The sequence below is a fragment of the Struthio camelus genome, chromosome 5, assembly GCF_040807025.1.
Source record: "Struthio camelus isolate bStrCam1 chromosome 5, bStrCam1.hap1, whole genome shotgun sequence".
Classification (NCBI taxonomy): Eukaryota; Metazoa; Chordata; class Aves; order Struthioniformes; family Struthionidae; genus Struthio; species Struthio camelus.
Window position 1 is genome coordinate 40,171,225 of NC_090946.1, and position 15,174 is coordinate 40,186,398.

The window sequence follows — 15,174 nt, forward strand, 5'->3', positions numbered from 1 at the left end:
GACGGTGGAGCCCCAGAACTGCCGGGTTTGCAGCCGAACTCTTCACAGCTGAGTCCGGCTGACAACTACTGAAAAAGCAAATCCTTTCAGATGGGCCAGGCTAAGCGGGGGTCTGCTTCACTGGCTGCTGAAGCAATAGTCCTGTGTAAGGCAATAATCCACAGCCGAAGTCTGAGGTCGTCAGGTTAAGTAACGTGTTCTGTACTCAGGCTGATGTCCTTAATGGCAAGCCTCCTGTGCCCATCGTATTTTCAGGCTCTGGCCCCAACCAGTGGTCTAAACCATTTGTTTCATTTTCCTTATCGTCTGAAAGTGAGTTATGCCCTATCCTCCCCTAACCCAGGGAAGGGGAAGGTATTTGCTTGTAGAAAGAGCTCTTTGCTGAGATCCTGCTGGAGAGATAACCCCGTGCTCCAACACAGATGAGAAAACATGCAGGTTCCCAGCTGTTTTCTTACACTGGAGCGTGTCTTGCCTGAAATGGTCTTCTGGCTTCCGCCTTTAGGCATGGCTTCACAGGCTATCTCCCCTCTTACTTGCAGCCATCTAGCATCCCCACCAACAGCTCAGAGAGAAGCGGTAATAGGCAAGTAGCGAACTTTTAGCTTATGTTTTGAGGTAGTGCTGTTGCTGGAAAGTGGCGACTCAGCTCTCTGTCAGCTTAACCCGTGACCTGTAGTTTAGGCACTTTTGCACTTGTTGCTAATTCGTTCTAGTGTGAGTCGCTACAAGATTCTTTGTTCCTGGTGTTAACTAACGTCCTCTCTCATTTTGCGCTATGTAGTCTCAGCAAATGGTACTGTGAGATGGGCTGGTTATAATGAAACTAGCATGATACGATGTAGCTTGTTATTTTAAACGCTTACTACAAAAATTGTAAGCGAGAGTTCTTGAATTAATACTTTACACGGACCGTGCTTCCTTCTCTGAAATTTGCCCAGACTGGTGAAATAACACTGAATGACAAACATCATCTTGGAGCAGCTGCCTGCAAATTCTGATTGAAAGCCTGTTGATTTGTATGAGTTTTCCACTAACTTCAGAAAGGCTTTGGATTTGGCTTGTGCTTGTAAGTGCTCTTAGGCAATAAACTTGGAAAAGGGAACTGGGTGAGTATCCAGCCAGGCCAATGCGATCAACCAGAAAGTGGAAAATTTGTACAAAGTGAACTTCAAGTTGTGATGAACAGCAGCAGTACAACATTCGGAGGGAGAGGCGCGGAGGGCAACTGCTTCGACAAAACCCAGGAAGCAAAGGAAGGAACATTTTTGCTAGGCATGCAAACAAAGCATGTTAGGTATATCTATATGAAGCCAACCAACAAGAAGAGTCAGTTTATTCAGACATTTAGCTGGGTATCTGACAGTACAGTTGCTTCCACGCATGAAACCACTTTCAATGCCGCTAGTAACCGAATGTTACTCGGGCACCTGTGGAAGTTTTTATTACTGACATGCAAATGAAGCCAAGCAGCACGGAGGCTGGGATCGTTTCTCTTCGTTATCCGAGTCTGAACAAAGGAATGGTATATGCATGGAAAGAAAAACTTCCAGTGTTTCTGATAATCCTCATCTGTGGATTGAATTGCTGAGTTCAGAGCGAAAAACAGCCTAAGCTACTCTACTTGGCTATGACCCGAAGATCACTGCCGGTAGCGTGTACTGAATATAACCAGTATCACAAGACACTGATCACCGCCTGAATTCTAAGACAAACTATGTAACATTTCTTTGCACATCTGTGGTAACAGCTAATGATTTTTTTTCTTTGAACTTTGTCCAAAGTTCATCTCTAAAGCAAACTTTAGCCAAAGTGCACGTATTGACTCCTCAACAGAATAAACATGCCGAATCTATAACGATGCTTAATCACTAGTTCTAACTTCTTTTAACTTGCTTGTTAATCAGAAAGATAAAAAACAGAGAAATAAACAGGCTTTACTCAGTATTTATTTTTGCGGTGCCTCTATCTAAAACTCTGAAGGACAAAAGCAACTCCAGTCAGACTGTTTGCAGAGTACGCTGACTCGTCTTCTTGCCAAGCTCTTCAAACGCTAACCCAAGGTAAAATTAAAATCCAGGCTATTGTCTGGGTTGTAACGCTCAGCCTCTACAACTTGAACTGCTGTTAGTACAAGTTCAACTGGGGGAAACATCCGAGTATCGGGGTTGAGATTTTTAGAGAAGTTTAACATGTGGATACAAAATCAAGACTGGAGGGGTGAGAGAAGGAAGCGGGGGGCTGGATGCCCGCCCGCCCACCCCCTCCCTCCCCCAGAGCAAATCTCAGTCAACTAATGTGCAGATCTGACTATAATCATCCTGATCTCAGTATTACTTGACCTATTGAGTGGCTGTAGAAACAAAGCAGAAATAAGCATAAAAAGCAAAGAGACTTTTATTTAAAAATGTGTAATATTTTTATTATGCTAACAATGAAACTTCTTGTCACAGTTGGACACTTTGGAAAAACTACTGCAATGGCTATTGAATTTTTTGGTAGTCCCATGCATATGACTTTACCTGTTAGCCCGCGAGACACATAACAAGCGTCAATAACTATTTGGTGCGCATTGTGGTATTTTCTGCGATTGTGTTTTTTTAGCGCTGTCCCAACCCTGCTGTTCAGAATCATGTGTGGCCTTCAAAAAAGGGTGGGGGGAAGACTGCTTTGAGAACAACCCAACAATGTGAGGTTACAAAAACAATGCATTTTTTGGATAATTTCATTTGCCTTGTACCTTTTTCTTTTTGTGCCTTTAAGGTTTGTGTCTTCAAGCGCATATCTACAAACCCACAAGCTAAAAATGTAATAATAAAAAAAAAGAAGATTCTCACATATTTATACGAGTCCAGGAGCTACAGCTTTAAGAAAGGCGCTAAATGTTGTAAAGTTCACAAATCACACGGAACTTGGCAACAAACTGATGGAAAAGAAGTAGGAAATTAACAGTAATTAAATAAGCAATGGCTGGGCAGCCCGATTTTTTGACAGTTGAGAGGAAACGTTGTTGTAAATCCACACTCACTTGGAGCGCACAGGAATCCTCTAGATGACGAAACTGTGCGCTACTGCCCAATCGCGACACGTGCCCGAGTTACTCGTCATGACTGCTTTATGCATTTAGTTTCACAACGTAATCATGAGTTCATCCCAGTTCCCTGAAGCATCTGCAGAGGTAATGCACACGCTCACTTTTCTTCCCAACATGTGAACGTTTTGAAGAAATAAAGCAGTGCGAGAGGCCAGTAAAAAAAAAAAAACAACACGGTTTCGTATTGCATCAAAAACTGGCTCTCTGCGAAAGCGCGTGCAAATCCTGCAGCGTTCAGGACATGTCCCACTGATTTAGCCATGGTGGCTCAGGACATAAAGGCAAGGTTTCAGCATTTCTGTGCATCAGAATAGGTTCAGAAGCCAGAGACGTACCTGGGATACATGTCATGCCTGTGACTCAAGCTAGTTTATCCCAGGTAAGCACTGCTGCTGCACGGTTTGCTGCCGGGGTCGAGGCAGCACCTCGGAGCCCATTGTGCTGTGTCGTGAAAACTCAGAAAAGATGGTCCCCGGGCTGCCTTTCTACTCGTGCACGCAAACGTGTCTTGATTTGGGAAAATGAGGACTCCTGCATCCTTGAACATTTTGATTCTGCTCTTAACATCTCGCACGTCAAATTCATCTTTATTTACCTCTTGCATCAGCGCGCACTGCAGAAAAGCTGCACATTAATCATATACAACTTTACAGCTTTGAATCTGCCTATAAACTTTTTAACTTTCCACTACATTTTTTTCGGGGGAAGGGGGATGGGAGGGAAAGAAGGAAGAAAGGGGAAAAAAAAAAAAAAGGGAGAGCGAGCGAGAGCGAGCTGATGCGCAGCCGTTTCCCACTGCTCCCTCCTCGGAGCATGAAAGCAAATGGCAGCATCGCCGGGCGCTGCCGGAGCAAGTTAATAAATAAATAAGCGAGCCCGACCGCGCTAACGGCCGGGCGGAGAGCGGCGGCCGCCAAGCCCCGCCGGCTGCGCACTGCGCTCCTGCCGGCGCAACATGGCAGGGCCCCGCCGCCGCTGCGCGCCCCCGGCCGCCCGCGCGCCCCCGGCCCCGCCGCCGCGGCCGCGCGCCCGCCGCCGCCGTCCCGCCCGCCGCCGCCGCTTCCTGCGCGCCCCCCGCGCCCGCCGCCCTGTTGCATCAACTTCCTGTGCGCAGCCCCTCGCGGCGGGGCCCCGCGCCGCGCCCGCTGCCCGCGCGCGGCCCCGCGCCGCCGCCGCCGCGCGCACGCGCCGCCGCCTCCGCGGAGCCCCGCGCGCCGGCCGGCCGCGGGGGGAGGGGAGCGGGGGGGGGGGAAATGGGCGGGTGCGGGGGGGGGGCCGCGCGCCGGCCGAGCCCCCCCCTCCCCCACCCCTGTCCGCGCGCGGCGGCGGCGGCGGCGGGGCCGGTGGCGGCGGCGGGGCCCGGCGGCCCCCGCCCGGCGGCGGCGGCGGCGGCGGCAGAGTTTGGTGCCCTACTTCACTCTACTTTAGTTTCACTCACTTCACATCCGGGCTTTTTCCCTAGGCAATGGGGGCCGCAGCACAGCCCGTTCCTTAGGCAAAGGGAAATAAATTCGCCGCACCGACACGTCAAGTAGTCCCCCCTCCGGAGGAGCCCGCCCTGCCCCCGCCCGGACCGCGCCGCCGCCGGCCCCGGGCAGCGGGCGCGCCGCCTCGGCGCGGCCCCCCCCCCCAAGTCCCCACACATCCCCCCCCCCCCGGCTCTCCCCCCCCCCCCAGCGGCGGCGGGGCCCGGGCGGGCGGGAGCGCGCCGCAGGCAGGCAGGGAGGCAGGCGGGGAGAGAGGGAGGGAGGGAGGGAGGCCGGCGGCGGAGGGATCCCGGCGAGCGGGTGCTGCGGCCGGGCCGGGTGAATGGGATTGAAGAAGAGTTCAGCTTCTCGGCTTGTTTTTGTGTCACAGTTTCTCTCCTCCTGCGCCTCTTCTGCTTCGTCCCTTCCTCCCCGCCCGCCCCCTCCTCCCGCCGGCAGGAGGAGCCCCCCGGGCCGAGGGGGAAGGAAAAGGACCCCACAGAGGAGAGAGCGAGCGAAGAGGAGGCGGAGAAGGCAGCAGCCCTACCATCTTCCACTCCCCGCTTAGCTTAAAGAAAGTGCGAGGAGCGGAGGGCCAGAGGCGCCCGGGAGCGGCGGACGGGGCGGCCCGGCCCGGAGGAGCGGCGGCGCCAGCACCCTCCCCCTATGAAGAAGAGTCCTCCCCCTCCCAGAGAGGTCCTGCCGGGGGGACCCCGGCCAGCCCGCAGCGCCGCCGCCACCAGGGTGTAGTATCCCCCCCCCTTTCGGCTTCGCCTCCCCCCGCGCGTCCCTCTCCCCCTCCCTCCTTCCCTCCCTCCCTCCCTCCCGGCGGCCGGGCAGGGCCGGCGGCCTCGGCCCGAGCAACAGCCTGGCCCGGGCGCTCCGGCCAACTTGGAGAGGCGGAGCAGCAACTTGGCGGGCGGCGGGGAGGAGGAGGAGGAGGAGGGGAGGGGGGGGCGGCGGGAGCGCCCGGGGAGCCGCGGCCGCCGGGCGCCGGCAGAAGTTTCTGAGCGGCGGCGGCGGGGCGAGGGGGGAGGAGGGCGGCGGGGGCGGCCCGGCCCGGCCCGGCCCGGCGCGGCGCGGCGGGGCGGGGGAGGAGCGGGCCCGGGGATGACACACTGCACCGGGAGGGGGCGGGGAGAGGCGAGGAGAGGAGAGGCTCGTCCTCTCCCCTCCCCTCCCTCCCCCCTCCTCTCCCCTCCCTCCCTCCCTCCCTCCCCTCCCCCCGCCGCGCCGGGTCCTTCAGGGCGGCTGTTGCCAGGCCCTTGGCTCGTGGTGCCCTTCCTCGCCGCGATGCTGTCGGGGAAGTTTTATTATTATCTCCGGGATGATGCTGCTGTCGCTGATTGATAATTCGTAGTAAAGCTGCTGCTGCCGCTGCAGGTTTTTTTTTTTTTGTGTATGTGGTGTATGTGTTTTTTTTTTTTTTTTGTCGTGTTCCCCCCCCCCCCTTCTTTTCCTTTTTCCTTTTTTCCTTTCATTTGTCTTTGTGGCCCGAGCCGCGCTGGGAAAATTCCGTTTCTTCTGCAACTTGTTATTGCGAAGTGTCTGCTGCCCCTGTCGCCCTGGGGCTGCCCTTCCCGCACAGGTACAGCGCGCCGCGCAAGGGCGCCCCGGGGGGTTCACGCTCCTGCTTGGGCACCCTTGCCGGGATTAGAGACGGGCGCTTCTCCTTCCTCCTCCTCCTCCTCCTCCCCCCTTCCCTCCGTCTGTGTGTGCGTGTAGGTGGAGTGGGGCTGTATGTGGGACTCTGCCATTTGGTACAGTCCTCTTGTGCATGCTCCTTTCTTCACTTGCCTTTCTGCTTTTTGTGTGTGTTTTTTTTTTTCCCCACCCTCTTTTTTTTCCTCCCCCCCCTCTTCCCCTTCCTTGTTGTTATTCTGAGCTGCCTCGTTGGTAGATTTCTTTTCTCCCGGCCGCACTGGCAGCCTGGTGGGTGCTTGCAGGATTGTACACCTAGGCTTTTAGGTGATTTTGTGTCGAAGCAGTGTATGGAGCCCTTCATTCAACTTCTTCTCAAGTGTCAGAAAATGAGGCTGTGAGCAGATGTGTTTCAATATGGAGTGATTTCCAAGTTCCTAATTCTTGGGGGTGGAGGAAAGAGTGCCATTGGAGAGTGGCTTTTGTTTTCGATTGGTGTACAAATGTCATCACATTTCAGTCACATGCTGTAATATTCTTTGTTCAGCTATCAAAGTATGGTATCTGCTACACCTGTTCCCACTTCTTAATTGTAAGTAACGGTGATTGCCTGCAAAGCTTAAAATTGCAGATAAGAGCACTTCCTCTCTTCCCCCCCTGGATGTGCGTTTGGGCCCAAGCGCTGGGCTCGACAATGAACTTCTGTTCACTGGAGAGACTGCGTGTAAAAGGATCCCACTGGGGATAATAACTTGCATGTCGCGAGGAAGTTGTGTACTGTGGTGTATGGGAGGTCTGAGCATGGAAAAATGAGGAGGGGACGCGTGCTCAGTAATGCCAGGCTTCTTCTAAGAAGTAGCCTCATGCGAGCTAGTGAAATTTTCTTTACTAGGTATGCTGTCGCTTGTTATCAGGTTAAAGGATAGAGACCCCTGTACACCCGTATGTCGTCCCCCCCCCCCACCCCACATTGTAGACTTTCAAACAGCTGAAAAGCTTTTTTCCGCGGTGATGCTTGTTTACTCTTGTGTTGTGCTCCTTCCTAACAATGAAGACCCCTCATTAGTTTCAGTTTTGGAAGTCAGTTTCCTTTGGCTTTCCTGTGCCTCTGCCGGGAGCCAGCTGGGGAGGCTGGGTTGCTTACAGAGCTGGGGAGGGGGGGGTGTTTAACTTTGGTGAAAGGAGGCTTATTTCGAGACTTAATTTGGGAACAAAATAACAAGCTCCATAAAACCTTGAAAATAGAAATCAAAAATTCATACCTTCTATCCAGCTAATACATAATGATAAAACTTGTATATTAAGCATGTTAATGACTATGTGCAGTATAACTTTATAATTTGTATATAAGAGGTGATACTAAATTACTAGTAGGAACAGGATCTTAAGCAAACAAACAAAAAAAAAAGTCTGCAACTACCCATGTGAGTTAGAGAAGTTAATTACCACACTTCAGTAGAAAGATCTTAGGGTTTGGGAATTTTATTTATATCTGCGTGTGTTTCATGATAGCTGAACTTAAACTGCCTTTTTTTTTTTTTTTTAAGTGAGGAATCCTGCAGCTCAGCAAATGAGACTTAAAAACTACATTGAAAAAATTAGGTGAAATGCTTCTCATTTGTTTTTAAACCTTTCAGCCTTACTGTGGTAGAGAAATTAGATTATTGTGTGGTAGTTATATGATCTAGGAGTTTGAGCAACTGGCAGTAGATACAAAGGGAATATTAAGCAACCTCTTTATCCATTGATTTCTTATTGCATACTGGCTTATATAGAATATCACTTCAAGGTCTTAAGAGATCGGTTGTCCAGCAGAAGGTAGGCTCCTTGTTCACCAAGTACTTAACACCAGCTGGATGTCATCTACATCATACCTACGACTTCTAGCTTTACTGACCGGAGCAGTGAAAAAGTTGGAGTGAATCTTGTTACGGGTTTTAGTGATTTTTCAGGTAACTAACAAAACTAACGTGGTGTCTAATTCAAGATGTCACACTGAGGATTTTTTTACTCTTAAAATAGTTGTTTTGTTATTATTCATTGTAAGGTTTCAGTCTGAAGGCTTTTAGGCTTTGCTCTTTTCTATATGCGTCCTGAACTGGATTTATGGGGAGGTTGGGAGAAGGAGCATGGGGGGGAGTGTTATCAGTTCTCTTCCTTTCAGGAATGGAAATGTAAGACTTTCCTTCAAAAAACTTAAATAAAGCAAAACTAAGAAACTATGAATTTTGTACAGGTCAGAGAAAAATACTGTTTGTTTCACTTTTTTTCCAGCTTTAAAAGCAAATTCTCTGCCATCAGTTTAGTTTTTGTGAAGATCGCTCTTCACCCTAGGCCATGCAACTTCAGCTGCGTTTCAAGTGTTGGACCTGAAAAGTTCTTACGCCAACTTTACTTTTGTTTTTAGAGATGAGGGCTTGTGTGTGTGTGTCAAACTTCATTGTTGAAATAATAACTTTTAAAAGTTATCAGTGGACTGGATCCATACAAAGGAGACAAATTTCGTGGTTTTTTTTAGGAAAATAAAATATTTGTCAGTGGCGCCTTAGAAAGTTGTGAGATCCTGAGTGTTTCTTGAAAGCTTTAATAGTGAGCCCTGCTATCCCTTTAGATTGTGCATGCAGTTTGTCTGTGGTGGTTATAATAGCATATGGACATATTATGGCTTTCCAGTTCCCTGATGCTTATTCTCTGAGCTGGGGAGGACTTTATTCGGTGGAGTAAATTGATGCTATTGGAATTTGTTTACAACTGAGATTTATGCTTCATTTGCATACTAGTTTGTAAGAACCTTGATGGACTATCTCATCCTTTCGTATGCTATGGGCGTTATGTGCACGTTACCAGAAAGTCAAGATAAACTTCACATTTGAAATATATGCGGGTGACTTGACCTCTTTAGTATTGTTGCTTTTGTTCTGTTGTTTGTTGGTTTTGCTTGTTTGTTTAAAATCTTCTGGAAAGAAGTTCAGTGTGATGGGGCTTTGCCCTTTGGAGGGGCATTGCGTGGTAATGTGCCTGCTTAAGCGGACTAGCCTGTAGGAGAGGCTCCTTGTGTAGAAGGGGCAGTGCTAAAAATCTATTATTAGGTTTCTAATAGTATTTCTTTACTGTCCCTCTCAGCCTTTTATGCTCACGACTGTGCAGTCACATGCGTAGCCGTATGCTGGAAAGTGTAAGGCTCCACAAAAGGCCTGGCTCCTGCGTGTTCGTGAACTGCCCTTGTTCAATTACTCTGTGCCAAAAAGCTGCTCGCATCCTGCTTCTGATGTATTTTAACTGCACAGAGGTTATTTAAGAACAAACTGTATACTGGAAAGGTGGGACGGTGTGCAAAAGAGCTTTGAGATGTGCACTGAATGCAAGGGGCAAGCTACTTACTTCAGTACCCTGTAAATAGAGGGTGAACTGAAGGATAGTTTTTATAGGTATCCTACATTAATATTTCATGTTCAGTACAACACAAAGCCAGTTACTTGGCTTGTGCTGGTGGTGGATTATGCATTATGCAGGCAAAACAGAAGTTTATTTACATTTGGGGGTTACTTTGCATTTTCTTATTTTCAATTTCTTTAAGAAATCTGTTTTTTTGTAATAAAGGTAGTATATTTCTAAGTTTTAAATAATTTATCACTCCTGTACCTTACCAGGTTCCTCACTGTACAAAAATTGATCAAGTCTGATTTAAGTTGGTTGACTCTGCTTTTGTTATGTCAAAACCTCACAAAAGCAGAGCATAGATATAAAATGGCTATAACGCAGGCAGAAATGGAAATGTTTTTTAAAAAAGTTACCTAGTGTTGAGAAAAGGTCGTCAGCTCAAGTGGCAATTGCACTTTAAAAATAGAATCACCTGTCTTTAGAATAATTTTAAAGCTGTATAAAGTTCTGAAAGGTCCCTTCCTTCTGTCTTAAATTATTGCTATGCCTGCTCCCCTAACAAAGCTTCAACTTTGTCACTGAATTTTTTGTTTTAATGCTTTGATCACTGTGGGCTTTTGAAGAAAGAATATGCTACTCAGTAAATCTAAAAAACAAACTCTGCAGAAAAACCAATACTGTTTACATTGTTTTGATGATGTAAACTTTACATTTAATGATTTTTTAAAAAAGTTTTTCCATAGCAATCAAGTGCCCCATGCCAGCATTATGCTTAGATTGTGTGACCTATTATGTGTTCCCTCTCACCTGAGATTTCTTGTTCATTGCCACTGTATACACTCGCTCTTTGATTAGAGCTCGTATGCCCAAACCTTATTCCTTTAAAAAAAAAAGGGGGGGGGAGGGGCACACCCACATACTACAACCCCCTTAAAACCTAGCCTAACATTTCTGTTATCGGTGGGAATATGTTTGTATATCGTACATAAGGAGTGCAACTCTGTTTACGTGAGTTCTGTTGCAGGCCACATTCACGCTGGCTTATATGCTGTGTTAATGTATGATTTCTTAAAACGTGTGTTTTCCAGATTCTGCCCTTCCACCTGACAGTACTGTGCTTGTCGAATGAAAGGGTATGTTACCAAGTTCGCTTGCTACAGAAATGGTATTGTTTGCCTGTTAAATGAGGGTCTCTGTCATTGTATTTATAATTATAAATGTGTTTTGAAACCACAGCTGGTGCGTTTTTGAATGGGGGTGCAGATGCATGAATGGTTAAAATAACCGGGGTAGGTTTTGGCGTGTTGGAGCCTGCGCCTGTGAGATGGTCTGTGCTTGTACTCTGTCTTTAGGCCTTGGAAAGAGAACTCACGCAGCAGAGCTTAAGCTCGGTTTGGTCTCGTCGTTTCTGCCTGTGAAAATACAAGCTGTCAGTACTGGAACGGGAGAAGGAGCATCGATTCCTCCTTCCCTTGTTCCCGCCGACCCCGTGGATCCGAGCGTCCTTAACCGTGTGGGTCCCGAAGGCAGCGTAGTTGCAAACAGTTAATTGAAGAGATCAAGTAGTATTCTGGAGAAGCTTTACATTGTTTTAACAAAACTTCTGAGTAATCACAATAATTATTTTCTGATAAGCTGGCTGATAGTAACTATGGCAACAGCTGTCTTTTGGCCTATGGACAGTATTGCTGTATTGACAAAACCTTTAGATGCTTCTGAGGCCTTTTGCCTATATAGGGAAATGCATTAGGATGTCTTTCCGGCGACTTAGGCATCGCTGTTTGTCTTTTCGTTGCGATGGGACGCTGCCTTTCGCTTGCTTCAGAGTCTTGGACCTTTTTCTCTTGCACGTTTGCGCGGGCGCTGCCTTCCTGCCTGCTAGCCTGGAAACGCTGCAAAGACTGTGGTGTTCTGCTAAGAACGGTAAAACATATATACACAATTCCATCCAAGTCCTTATGTGTTATTTAAAAAAAATCCAGGGCTTGGGGGAGGGGGTAAAGGATGGGGAGGGGGAAGATTTGTTCATTTTGATCCCTGGTTGTTTCCTTCTGTGATTAAAGCCTTTGCAGAACAGACTGGTAGGGGGAGCTGCCCTTCCCTTTACTGGAGTGCAGTGTATTCCTCTCCGAGGCCTACACTGAGAGACAGCTCTGTAATTCTCAGTAAGCTCTGCTGCTTTTTGGGAAGGGAGGGCAAGCTCCTGCTGCAGTACGTTTTGGAAATGGGAGGAGGGAGTAACTTGTTTCCAGATCACTAAATTCTGGACAGGGAGAATATGGCCCTTGCCAAACATACTTTTCTTACTGAAATTGGTAAGAGCACGCTTTGAAAACAGGCTTTAATGTTAATAAACGTAACAGTTCGGGGGGGGGGGGAGGTGGAATCTCACTTGTGTTGGTAGGAAGATGTTAGAAAGCCATAGCCCACTTTGCATGTTTGAAAGTAGCTAAACTGCCGATTATTCTTTGGGAATTATTGTTTAGCTAATGTTCATTTTTACTGAAATCTTTGCACTTCCAGTAGTCTCTTGACATATGAGAACTAGATGTTAATCTAAGTTACCTGATTTCCTCTTAGCAGGTATCTCAACGTATGGAGTATGTATTGCTGCATGCTGGCCCATGGAAGTGTGCAATATGGCCTACATCTGGTCTCGTCTTTAATAAGAATGTGGCTCGTGGAAACTACAGGCCCCAGTATGCAGTGCTCTGTTTTTATCTGAATAGCTTGCCTGGAAAAAGAAACTAGTGCATCCTGGGACCTGTAGTTTTCCTGAGCAGAACTTTGAGATTCAGGATGGCAGGTGAAGGATGCTTTTATGTTCTAGAAACTAAATAGTCAATACCATATGTAATTCTTTGCTGGGGAGCTTGAATGTGTACTGCTAATGCTGTGCAGCAGCATGTATTTTTATGTACAAGTTGATGGATAGTTTCTAATCGAGTAGTATGTTTAGGGAAGAGCAGCTGATGAAGGAAGTCTCTCAACTGCATATATCTTTTTGTACAAAGAATCTATAAACAACGGCACTAATGTTGTGCTTGATCTGTGACTGAAAGTGTCCTATTTGATATTTTTGAAGACTCACATCTTTCAAGGTAGTGTTACAGATGGAAGCGTTTAGCAAAAGGAGGCTTCCGTTACACGTTTTGTGCCAGGTTTGCTTTGTAAATGGCCATCCCACCCTTGCAGTGGAGTTCTGTCCTAGCAAAAGGTGACTTGGAAAGCCTTTGCCTGCCATCATCGGATTTCAGCTCGCTGTTTCTTGAGGTCAGGTGATGACATGACTAACTTCTGCAGCAGAGCCGGGAAATATGTTTCTTTTACTGCTTTAGGGGTTAGTGACATCATTAGTTGTTACCAAGGAAACACAGAATCCAGAATCCAGGTGTTGGCAGGTGAGACAAGAAGCAGATCACACCTGGATGTGTTTTTCTTTTTTTTTTTTGGTGTGTTTGAGCCCTGACCATTAAGCTTAAACTCGCATGGACTTCCTCCAGGAAACTGGAAGTGCTGCCAGAGTAAGGATAGCAGAACAGTAACTTTTAAAATGTTGATCTTGTATATCTGTAAGAGTTAAATTAATGTCTTTTGTGAAAATGTGTTTAACGTTCAGTGGGATTTGCTAAAGATAAAGTGGGCATTAAACTGGTTCCAATTGTTAGTCCAGAAACAAGTTTAATGTTCTTTGTGGTCTCAGATGCCAAGCTTCAGATGCTGCAGTTGTCTTGAAGTTAAGTGTTTGCTTACTTAAAAGTTAATCTTGATCTCAGTCAATATATTTGTTTCTAAGTTTGTGTGAAATAAAAATAAAAAGGGCAGACAATGTGAAGTAAACCTTTCCGATGTTTTGGAGAAATTAATCAGAGCTCCAGTCCTGCAAAAAGCATGTGTGTTTTACTTTAAGTGCTGCAGAAGTCAGAGAGGATATCTGAATGCAAACAACTAGAACTTAAATAAGAATTAGGATCAGGACCTGTAAATTTCTAATGTTAGAAAGTAGCTTCTGTGTATTCAGTGCAATTAGCTTCTGTCTAGGTCTGTGTGGCAAAACTGTTCTCTCAAACTGACAGGAAATGCCACTTGGTAAAAATTCAGAGTGCGCATTTGCCTCACAGTTGTGCAAAAAAAATCAACAAAAAGTTGTGCTCTCCTTCACCTGTCAGGTTATAAATATGACAGATATTTAGGTGGTAATAGCTTCCTTGAGGCAAGAAGTTTATTTTGTCAGCACTGATGCATTGTATACACTGTACATTGCTGAACCCTTCCATTTAAAACTGATAAAAAAGAGTAGATCTGGTGGAGAGATTCATCTGAATCGTTGCATGCACTGTAACTTTTAATCAAGTTTCTAAATAGTTAGTAATGAAATTTTTCTTTGAATTTTCCCTACCTACCCCTGTTGCAACACATATGGAGCAAATTGCTGACAGAGCACTGAAATAGTTATTATTAGTATATTGATGAGATTAGAAGGATGGTTGTTGCTTTGTAAGGATGAGATGCCTTTCATTAACTGCTTGGGCCTACACAACAGGTGGGGAAGAAACCAAGGTAAATCTATATGTACTAGAGTGTCGTCTTATGGTGCATTGCCAGAGATGATGATGTATCTTGTCCTTTAAGGACATTTCATCCTCCACAGAGTCTGTGACAGTAGCCCCTCTTAACAGGGCTGTATCAGGGCCTTCTAGATAAGGAATCAGGGCAATAGGGATGTACAGAAGGATTTGATGCATAGTTTTGTAAAGAGCTCTTCTATAAGTACCTCTTGTCTTGTAAGAGCAAATGTGTCCTGATTTAGCAGGAAATCCCAGCCTGGCTGAAGTCAATGGGAAGTTGTCAGAAACTCCAATGGCTTCTTCCAGAATTTTTGCATAGTGTGGGAAAGGTGATGAGTTACTATCCTTTATTTTTTTTTTCCATCACTTTTGCTATTATCCCACATATAGCTGAAGGTTTAAAAAGATACGTAAAATGTCCATTGTGTTATGATTAAATTTAGTGTTTTCTCTACCTTGTTTTCCATGCTGTGGTCTTTGGTAATAAGACTTGTGCTGTGGTCTTTGGTATTAAGACTCGTGCACTTTTGAGGGAACAAAAGTTACACTAGAAGAAACTTGCCATCATGCACTTGAAATAAACTTTCATTTGTGGATTTTGTATGGCTTTTTTTTTTTTTTTAAACCTTCTGCCATGAAATGATCAGAATCTGAATTGAGAAGAGCTAGGATTTTCCCAGTGGGACTTTTTTTTTTTCTTTTTTTTAAAAGTCATCCTTGGAACAGCAAGGAGAGGAATATATAAAGAAAGGAATGCACAAGAACTTCTGTGTGTGAGGAGAGATGTGCTTAAACATCTCTTCTAGCACAGGAATAGGACCATCAAAAATGTTCTTGGCATATGTAATGTGGAATTTGTTTAAAGAGTAACTTTGCAAAGAAATTACAGTACTGATGGACTGATACCACAGTAGCATTGTGATTATAAACATACGATTATAAGCCACAATCTTGATATTATTGTGGCATACACAGTGCTAGTTTAGTGCCCTGCCCTATTCTGTCTTATTTTACTGTCTCTTGC

General features: G+C 46.3%; 1 protein-coding gene across 15 annotated transcripts in view; it reads left to right on the plus strand.

Moving 5' to 3' along the window:
* The first annotated feature begins 4,875 nt into the window (after positions 1-4,875).
* The window catches only part of PHF21A (PHD finger protein 21A), a 133,471-nt gene continuing 123,172 nt past the window's right edge, over positions 4,876-15,174 (plus strand). For 2 of the 15 annotated variants that reach the window (XM_068945848.1, XM_068945860.1), the window contains exon 1: positions 5,053-5,304. The gene's annotated coding sequence lies outside the window, so the exon portion shown is untranslated. Of the gene's footprint in view, positions 5,307-5,677; positions 6,149-15,174 lie in introns of those variants that run through there. The other 13 variants (XM_068945853.1, XM_068945861.1, XM_068945849.1 and 10 more) reach the window with 13 other exon arrangements.